We start from the raw sequence: 10,424 nt of genomic DNA, 5'->3' as shown, positions 1-10,424 counted from the left end.
CTGAGTCATGAGGTCTCTTTTGACTGGAATTGCTCCGTTCACTAGCAGCCGTTTCAGAGTGCGCATCGACAGAAGACGCCGTAAGTTGATTGCCATCGAGCGTAATAGGTTCGGTACTAATTGCGGAAGGTGAAGTAGCAGCAGGCTGTTCAACTTTACCATTCATCAGAACGTCACTGAACGTCAGCCGCTGCCTCCTCTGCAGAGTGTTTTTCAGGACAAATACGCGACGCGGACAATCCTGACGCAGATGCCCACTCTCATTACAGATATGACAGGTGGGCGTCTGACCGGCATAGGTGGCTAGTACCTTGTACCCACAAACCATATTATGTGACGGAATGCTGACTTTAACATGCATCTCTCCAGATCTCACTCCACTGTAGCATTGCAACCGGTGTTCACGAGACCACAACTCATTCCTAATAGTCCTAACCTCGCCATATGCAGATAAGACCTCTCGCGGATAGCAATTCTCTACTTCAGGTGGCAAGTTAAACACTCTCACAATTTTGTACTCGAGATCAGCAGTAGAAATTGTAACAGTACTCACTGTTCCATCACGGTGAAGAAAGTCGATCGTGCCACCATGGTTTGCCAGTAAACGCTCCATCACAAGAGGGTCCAGCAGTTTGACGAAAAAACAATACTGCTCCAGATCGTAATAAGAAGTATGCACTTGCTCCGATGTAATGCCAACAACATCCACAATCCAGTCGTGCACTTCAAGAGAGCTTGGTTGAACGGACCTGGTGGACTTGTCAAACTGAAACTTGATTGTATTCATCCGTGGAAATAAACGTGACATGACGCTAATCAACCCGCCAATGGCGAATAGCACTTAAACTTGACAAAACACAACTGACAAACGATACAACACGATACTGAAACACGGAACGGGAACACAACACGCGATGAGAGACAAACAGCAAAACGTAAACACCGCTAGGGACTCGGAGCTCACGACACTTATTCACTCCAGCGCGTCTCAAGTGGAACTGAATTTTTTTTATCCTTGACAGCTTTTTTCGAAAGATCTACGGTAGAAGGGGCTGTTACAAAATTCTTTTGCCTCCTGTGAGGATCGAACTCACGACCTCTGGTTTACTAGACCAGCGCTCTGCCACTGAGCTAAGGAGGCGCCGCCTACCGCACTATTCGGGTACTTCAATCTTATGGACCAGTCAATCGGAGCCCTTCAGCTGGAAACGCACCGCATTAGCGACCATTATTTGTATTTAGTTAGCACAGCTGCTGCTTTCCTACACATCTCACACGATATCGATGTACGCCTAAAATTCCAAAACAACACTTTTATTTCATTTCAGAGCTACTTTCAGCTTCAAAAACCATTCCTCTGATATTCATACGAAGCTAGGCATCGTCGTAACCCGTTACGTTCATTACGCAAGGCTCACGAGAGGGGCGCAGGTTGCATCCGCGTAGACACAAAATTTTCCACCGCCCAGCGCTGGGCTCGAACCCACGACCCTGAGATTAAGAGTCTCATGCTCTACTGACTGAGCTAGCCGGGCTCCACACAACGCGTCACGAGCCATACAGTATTTATGCGACCTGCGACCATCTATGGAAGATCCTTTTGACTACAGCTTATTTCCTGCTGCCACAAATGAGCTACAATCCTATTCAATGAAATAAATTTTCCGAAAGGCATCAAATCTACTTGAAATGATACGTGGCTATCAGCACCATTATTCAACACACATGCTCGACTGTGTGCAGACGCCTGTGGCGTAGCTCTTGGGTCCTGAGTCAGACGCAGTAGTTCCAAAAAAACTCTCCTGATCGGCACTGTGCCGAAAATTTCGCTACACAACCCCTTTGTCTTGCTTGAGCTTCAGGTAGACGCCGGTTTGCAGCCAGGAAGCGGACAGCAGCAACTTTCAACTAGATTTGTAGAACTCAAACATCTCAGTAAAACAGCATGCATCTTTTGCAGAACTGGAAAAACTCGACAGTGACAGGATTCGAACCTGCAATCTTCGGATGCGAAGACCGACGCCTCATCCATTAGGCCACACGGTCACTGGCCTAATATGCTTCCCCACACACACCTCATTGTCGCCATTTGTACGCTTGCCGGAATGAATTTCCCATCTTTCACGCAATTCTCCATCTCCAATTTCAGTACTAAAAGGGCGACGCTACTTCTTGCTGTGTCCCGTCGCAAGTTACATTCAAGCCCTTATGACGCTGATCAAACAAGAGGTTGCAAATCAGCTTCAATCGCTTACTGCCATCTCAGTCGCTTGCAGAAGGTACCTCACCCTATGTCATACAATGGCGAGTTGCCGCTATTACCAAAGCGGCGGCGGCGCCGACGCCGACGACGACTACGACAACCACGAGGGTCTCTACCAGGGGTAGAAAATACATCACAAGAACTAAGTATTCCACGTCGGCATTCTCCGGAGACTGGCAAAAGGAGCAGTTTCTGGTGCCTACTTTAATAGCACCATTCGCACTATTCATTTGCGAGAGCATTTCTTAAATACCGCACCCATTCATAATTTTTTTTATCCTTGACCGCTTTTTTCGAAAGATCTACGGTAAAGGGGGCTGTTACAAAATTCATTTGCCTCCTGTGAGGATCGAACTCACGACCTCTGGTTTACTAGACCAGCGCTCTGCCACTTTTTTTTTTTTTTATTTACGCCTGTATGTGGTGAGAGTGATTTTGCCCTAGTGAGTAAAACGTGTACCTCTGGTGGGACTCGAACCCACAATTCCCAGTTTAGGAGACCGATGCCTTATCCATTTTTTTTTATTTTTTATTTTTTTTCTTATCGGGTCCGAAGTCCGACGCCTTATCCATTTTTTTTTATTTATTATTTTTTTTTCTTATCGGATCCGAAGTCCGACGCCTTATCCATTTTTTTTTATTTTTTTTTAACAAAAACGCGCGATTCCGATACCGGGAATCGAACCCGGGCCTCCTGGGTGAGAGCCAGGTATCCTAGCCACTTTTTTTCTTTTTTTTTATACCGAATTTCGACGCCTTATCCTTTTTTATTTGTTTAATTTTTATTGTTATCCTCCTATGTGAAAGCCAAGTATCCTAGTCACTTTTTCTTTTCTTTTTTTTTTGTTTTTTTTTTTTTTCACGCTGTCAGGCCAAGCGAAGTACTCGTAACTTGACATGGACGCTTACCCTACACCAGTCTTCTCAAAAACAATATCTAGCATGTTCACAAAGAGGCTTTTGTAATGGCGTAATGCTTTCGTTCTCCAGTAGGCCGTTTCCATGTACAATTTGTAGTCTATTATGTTGTCAGGTCCCTTTACGTTTATTACATAGTTTGCGAAATGGCCTAAGAGCCACATCACACTGTTGTGTTTGGTTGCAGGGTAGTATTTTTCCTGTGGGCGTAAAAGCATCTCTGTTGTGTGATTTCGTCCACCACGGCGGGTGAGGATTCCAACTTTGGTCTTAGTCCAATCCCAGTTTCGCAGATGCCCGGCACACGTAAAGCGATGGAGGAGAGTGTCGACTAGTCCACATTGACAACAGTAATACGTGTCACTAAGCCCAATCCTTTGGAGTTTTTCGTTGGTGGCCACTATGTCATTGACGACTCTGTACCACGTGGACGTCACCTCAGAGGAGTGGATAGGGAGGTTAATATTGGTCCATACATTGTGCCATAAAATGGCCGGATATTGTGCTTCGATTTTACTTGGGATGTCAGATGTGTCCCAGTGTTCTAATAGTTTCTTGGAAGTTATGTTGGTCGCGCGGAGAATGTCATCACCTAAGTAGCTGATGTCTACGTAAAATTCTCGTATATGCTTTAACTTATAGTTTAGTTTTCCCACGTTGATCGGTGATTTCATGCATTCTGGCCGGACTACCTGGAATAGTTGAGAAGTGACGTTACTGTGGGCAAGATTAATCATAAATAAGGTTCTTTTTAGGTACAACGCTCTCGCTTTCCTCGCAATGTTAGTGAGTTCTAAACCCCCTGCTGCCCTCGATTGGGTCAGGGTGACGAGTCGCACTTTAAAAAGATTCCCTTTCCAGACTTGTCTATTAGCCAGTCTCATGATAAGTTTGGCTTGCATTCTAGGTACTGGAAAGATCTGTGCAATGTAATACGCTTTAGAGAAAACATAGGTGTTTATGATTCGAATTGTCTGCAGGAGATTCGTAGAGCGCCAGCTAAGTTCACGCAGCGCTCCTCGTATCTTGTTGGTTGTCTCTCTCCAGTTGGTTGCTGTCATCTTCATGGGGCACTTGTTGAAGCTTATGCCTAACGTCTTGTGATGGTCCACCAGAGTGGCCCAAGAGATGTGTACGTTCTCGAAGCCTCGAAGATTCAACAACTTACTCTTTTGTGCGTTAATCTTCGCACCTGATGCTCTATTGTAGTTATCAATCTCTGCTTTGAGGATGGCTATTTCACCGCCGTGTCGTATGACAACTCCTACGTCATCGGCGTAAGCTCTGGCGGATATGGTGGCCCCAGAAACAGTCACTCCAGTCAATCGTTCATTGATCTGTCGTAGAAAAGGTTCCAACGAGAGAACATATAACAACATTGACAGCGGGCTGCCCTGCGGAACGCCCCTCCGAACATGAATAACTTTCGTCGACTGTCCATTTACAATGATTTTCGCCGTAATTCCAGTCATCAGTTGATGAATAATACGCACCGCACGATCCGAAAACCCCAGCTGCTGCAAAACAAGTTCCACGTATCGATGACTGACTTGGTCAAAGGCCTTGCAGAAGTCTAGGAATAATATCGCGCATTTAATATTTGTGACTGCAGCAACAGAAATCAAATCACGAAATTCAGAGATGGTAGTCATTATTGTCCGTCCAGGAAAACAGGCTTGATGGGTGTGGATAACTTTCCGGAGTAGGGGAGTCATCCGTTCTTTAACCGCCCTTGCTAATGTTTTATAGTCATAATTCATGAGCATGAGAGGACGAAAGTTATCGATTTTCTTCTGGCCCGTGCTTTTCGGTATCAAGACAAGTTTGCCCTCTTTGAGTTCTGATGGAATTGCACCTCCTCTCACGAGTTCATTAATGACCTCAGTAAACACTGTTCCAATGATATGCCAATACCGTTGATAAAACTCTTTAGGAATACCGTCTGGACCCGCTGATTTATTTGGAAGAGATGTCTTTACCAGGTCGAACACCTCGTCGACTGTGAAGTCAACAAACAAGGAATTATTGTCATCTATGGTGATTAAATTACGTAATGAGTTGATGACTTCAAAGCCATCACAGTTACCAGACTGGTCCTCGTTGTAGAGCAATTCGTAATGCCGATGGAGTGCACCGACAATGTCACCTTGGTCTGTGAGTACCCTACCGTCTTCCAGTTTGAGATCCTCAAGAAAAGTACGTCGCCGATTAGACTGATGTTTCATCAAATGGTACATTGAGGTTGTTTCATCCTCCAAGAGAGATTTTGCTTTTGATTTGATTTTCAATCCGTCTAACCGTTTCCGTGTGATGCTTAAAAGTTTGGCTTTTACTCGTTTGATCCGTGCTAGGTGAGTGTCTGACCCATGTGACTGTTCATGGAGTTCTCGTAAAACCGTGTAGTAGAATTCAATAGTCCTTTTTTCTGCCATACGTTTGTGAAAACTGTAATTTTTTAATGTTTGTCTCAACTTCACCTTAGCAAGTTTGACCCACCACTCGGTTTTGGTTCCGTAATTCTGAATTGATCTTAAACATTTCGTCCACGTGTCGAGAACGCAATCTTCAAGATCGTCATCTTTTAAATGCGCGATATTGAGGGTCCATTGGTTGCGGTATGCGCGAGTGGACTGCTTGACCAATGTTATGGAAACGGAGAGAGCGCAATGGTCGGAAAAATACGTGGGGATGACGTCCGCATTTAGTACGTGAGTGCTAATATTCTCAGAGACATATATTCGATCAATGCGACTACATGAGGGCGAAGTAAGAAACGTATATTTGACTAACGTAGGGAAGAGGACTTCCCAGGCATCCTTGTATCGCATAGTTTTAAGTAATTCATGAAGCTCCTGAGAATAATTAAAATGTGGCGTCTGGTCTTTCCGATGGACAACACAATTGAAATCACCTCCAACAATGACCTTGATAGGATTATTCCGAAGCAAATACACAACATCTTCCTTGAAGAATTTGGCCCTCTCTGACTTTTTAGTGGTACCCGATGGAACATAAACATTTAAAATCGTGACATCATAAACCTGACATCTTAAGCCTCTTCCGGATTCAAGTTTATCCAGTATCACTACTGGTATCCCGACACGACTCATTATAGCAGTTCCTGTACTATCGTCTGATGAGACGTTGAAAAAAAGCGTTAAAGCCAGGTATATGAAAATCAGTAAACATGACTTCTTGCAACAAAATTATGTCCGCCCCCGATTCGTAAATAAATTGTTTCAAAGATAATTTTTTTAAGTGCGAAGTAGTTCTGTTGATATTCAGAGTTACAATGTTATAAGTTTGACTCATTATGTCAAACTAGCGACACGCACTTGTATTCGCGTATGTGGGGCACCGTACACTATATATCTGAGAGTATAAGAACGCCCAATGAAGTGCACATAATCATGTAGGCTCAATTCAGGTAGTAATGCTGCTAAGTTTGTGCATCGGTGGCAACTATAGAAGTCGTGGGCGGACCTGCAGGACAATCGGCGTCGGCGTTCTCGAAGTGCCCCTGGGGGGGGTGCTACTTTGCCTTCAGGTGATTTTCTTTCTAATTTAGCCGCTTCGCGCCTTATCTGACTTCGACTGTGAGTTACGTTCGGCGGAGGATTCAAGCGGCGTCGTTGAGGATCTTGAGTCATGGCATGAGTTTGAGAAACGCCTTTATGCTGCGAAACCTGTTGCCTACTGTGACTATCACGTGGGGGACCTGGCAAATCCTGTGCCATAAGTTGCCGTTCTTCGGTATTGGAAACTGCCAAGTCACTGGCAGTCGCCACATCAGGCCGCTCAGTAACGGGAAAAGAAGATTCACATTCCTGCCCCTCGGCCTCTGCTGTCGCTTTGGGAGAGCTTTCTGTCCCAACCTGGACAGTAGCAGTTGCAGGCATCGCAACAGCTACCGCAGATACCTTAACATTCCCGCCCTGAGACGTGGATTCGACCTCCATAACGTTCACTTCTGACCCGCCGTCACCAGAACTGGATTTTTGCTTTTGAACAGGGTTCGCTTGGTTAGATTCTTCCTCATCTGAGGAGTCACTAACTGAGTCATGAGGTCTCTTTTGACTGGAATTGCTCCGTTCACTAGCAGCCGTTTCAGAGTGCGCATCGACAGAAGACGCCGTAAGTTGATTGCCATCGAGCGTAATAGGTTCGGTACTAATTGCGGAAGGTGAAGTAGCAGCAGGCTGTTCAACTTTACCATTCATCAGAACGTCACTGAACGTCAGCCGCTGCCTCCTCTGCAGAGTGTTTTTCAGGACAAATACGCGACGCGGACAATCCTGACGCAGATGCCCACTCTCATTACAGATATGACAGGTGGGCGTCTGACCGGCATAGGTGGCTAGTACCTTGTACCCACAAACCATATTATGTGACGGAATGCTGACTTTAACATGCATCTCTACAGATCTCACTCCACTGTAGCATTGCAACCGGTGTTCACGAGACCACAACTCATTCCTAATAGTCCTAACCTCGCCATATGCAGATAAGACCTCTCGCAGATAGCAATTCTCTACTTCAGGTGGCAAGTTAAACACTCTCACAATTTTGTACTCGAGATCAGCAGTAGAAATTGTAACAGTACTCACTGTTCCATCACGGTGAAGAAAGTCGATCGTGCCACCATGGTTTGCCAGTAAACGCTCCATCACAAGAGGGTCCAGCAGTTTGACGAAAAAACAATACTGCTCCAGATCGTAATAAGCAGTATGCACTTGCTCCGATGTAATGCCAACAACATCCACAATCCAGTCGTGCACTTCAAGAGAGCTTGGTTGAACGGACCTGGTGGACTTGTCAAACTGAAACTTGATTGTATTCATCCGTGGAAATAAACGTGACATGACGCTAATCAACCCGCCAAGGGCGAATAGCACTTAAACTTGACAAAACACAACTGACAAACGATACAACACGATACTGAAACACGGAACGGGAACACAACACGCGATGAGAGACAAACAGCAAAACGTAAACACCGCTAGGGACTCGGAGCTCGCGACACTTATTCACTCCAGCGCGTCTCAAGTGGAACTGAATTTTTTTTATCCTTGACAGCTTTTTTCGAAAGATCTACGGTAGAAGGGGCTGTTACAAAATTCTTTTGCCTCCTGTGAGGATCGAACTCACGACCTCTGGTTTACTAGACCAGCGCTCTGCCACTGAGCTAAGGAGGCGCCGCCTACCGCACTATTCGGGTACTTCAATCTTATGGACCAGTCAATCGGAGCCCTTCAGCTGGAAACGCACCGCATTAGCGACCATTATTTGTATTTAGTTAGCACAGCTGCTGCTTTCCTACACATCTCACACGATATCGATGTACGCCTAAAATTCCAAAACAACACTTTTATTTCATTTCAGAGCTACTTTCAGCTTCAAAAACCATTCCTCTGATATTCATACGAAGCTAGGCATCGTCGTAACCCGTTACGTTCATTACGCAAGGCTCACGAGAGGGGCGCAGGTTGCATCCGCGTAGACACAAAATTTTCCACCGCCCAGCGCTGGGCTCGAACCCACGACCCTGAGATTAAGAGTCTCATGCTCTACTGACTGAGCTAGCCGGGCTCCACACAACGCGTCACGAGCCATACAGTATTTATGCGACCTGCGACCATCTATGGAAGATCCTTTTGACTACAGCTTATTTCCTGCTGCCACAAATGAGCTACAATTCCTATTCAATGAAATAAATTTTCCGAAAGGCATCAAATCTACTTGAAATGATACGTGGCTATCAGCACCATTATTCAACACACATGCTAGACTGTGCGCACACGCCTGTGGCGTAGCTCTTGGGTCCTGAGTCAGACGCAGTAGTTCCAAAAATCTCTCCTGATCGGCACTGTGCCGAAAATTTCGCTACACAACCCCTTTGTCTTGCTTGAGCTTCAGGTAGACGCCGGTTTGCAGCCAGGAAGCGGACAGCAGCAACTTTCAACTAGATTTGTAGTACTCAAACAACTCAGTAAAACAGCATGCATCTTTTGCAGAACTGGAAAAACTCGACCGTGACAGGATTCGAACCTGCAATCTTCGGATCCGAAGTCCGACGCCTCATCCATTAGGCCACACGGTCACTGGCGCACTATGTTTCCCCACACACACCTCATTGTCGCCATTTGTACGCTTGCCGGAATGAATTTCCCATCTTTGACGCAATTCTCCATCTCCAATTTCAGTACTAAAAAGGCGACGCTACTTCTTGCTGTGTCCCATCGCAAGTTACATTCAAGCCCTTGTGACGCTGATCAAACAAGAGGTTGCAAATCAGCTTCAATCGCTTACTGCCATCTCAGTCGCTTGCAGAAGGTACCTCACCCTATGTCATACAATGGCGAGTTGCCGCTATTACCAAAGCGGCGGCGGCGCCGACGCCGACGACGACTACGACAACCACGAGGGTCTCTACCAGGGGTAGAAAATACATCACAAGAACTAAGTATTCCACGTCGGCATTCTCCGGAGACTGCCAAACGCAGCAGTTTCTTTTTTTTTTTTTCTTTATTGCGATTTTAACACCTTATACGAAGGCGGGCTGGCAGCAGCAAAATACGCCGCTCTTCAGCCTTGAGTGTTACAACAAGTAGTACAGAAAGGTGGCACAGAGTAGACAGTAATAACGGTGGGCAAAAAAAAAAAAAAAATGTAGACACTAAAAATCGAAAAAACATGTAGCCGTTCACGCTGGACGAGAAACATCACTAACACTGGGCGACACGATGCACAGAACATGGATGATGGCGACGGCACGTGAACGGTGGGGGCGTGACGGCGAACAACACTACACACAAACGAAGGCACACACACGAAACACTGACGGTGATGATCTCCGGCGCGCGAATGTTCACTGAACGTGTACGAGTCCGGGGACCTGCCAAGAGGGGAGGTGGAGGAGGAGGAATGGGAAGGGGAATGGGAGAGGGGGGAGCAGAGATGCCATGGGCAAAAGAGAGAGAGGGAGGGAGGAAGGGGGAGGGGAAGCCCGGTGGAGAGGGGAGGAGGGAGGGGGGATAGGAAAGAGGAGGGAAGGGAAGGGAGGAAGGGAGGGTGCCTAAAGGAGAGGACATAGGAGGTAGGGGGGGAGGATCAAAGTTGATTAGAGGGGTAGATGGAGGGGACGAGGACATCATCAGGGAGGGGGAGCTGGCGGAAGCCACCTTGGGAGAGGGTAAGGGGGGTGGAGAGACGGAGACCGGGTGGGACGTGGGAATACAGGCGC

The 10,424-nt window shown here is 46.3% G+C and overlaps 5 non-coding genes across 5 annotated transcripts; all 5 read right to left on the bottom strand.

The window, feature by feature from the left end:
• Nucleotides 1–1,069: 1,069 nt before the first annotated feature.
• On the bottom strand, nt 1,070–1,141 carry Trnat-agu. The gene has a single exon. It is a non-coding gene; the product is annotated as a tRNA-Thr (tRNA).
• A 321-nt stretch (nt 1,142–1,462) lies between these two features.
• Trnak-cuu lies at nt 1,463–1,535 on the bottom strand. Its single transcript has one exon. It is a non-coding gene; the product is annotated as a tRNA-Lys (tRNA).
• A 6,769-nt stretch (nt 1,536–8,304) lies between these two features.
• On the bottom strand, nt 8,305–8,376 carry Trnat-agu. Its single transcript has one exon. It is a non-coding gene; the product is annotated as a tRNA-Thr (tRNA).
• A 321-nt stretch (nt 8,377–8,697) lies between these two features.
• On the bottom strand, nt 8,698–8,770 carry Trnak-cuu. The gene has a single exon. It is a non-coding gene; the product is annotated as a tRNA-Lys (tRNA).
• A 438-nt stretch (nt 8,771–9,208) lies between these two features.
• On the bottom strand, nt 9,209–9,281 carry Trnar-ucg. The gene has a single exon. It is a non-coding gene; the product is annotated as a tRNA-Arg (tRNA).
• Between the last annotated feature and the right edge of the window lie 1,143 nt (nt 9,282–10,424).

Source organism: Schistocerca piceifrons, chromosome 7, assembly GCF_021461385.2.
Source record: "Schistocerca piceifrons isolate TAMUIC-IGC-003096 chromosome 7, iqSchPice1.1, whole genome shotgun sequence".
NCBI classification, from domain to species: Eukaryota; Metazoa; Arthropoda; class Insecta; order Orthoptera; family Acrididae; genus Schistocerca; species Schistocerca piceifrons.
This window is presented reverse-complemented; position numbering and strand designations above follow the sequence as displayed.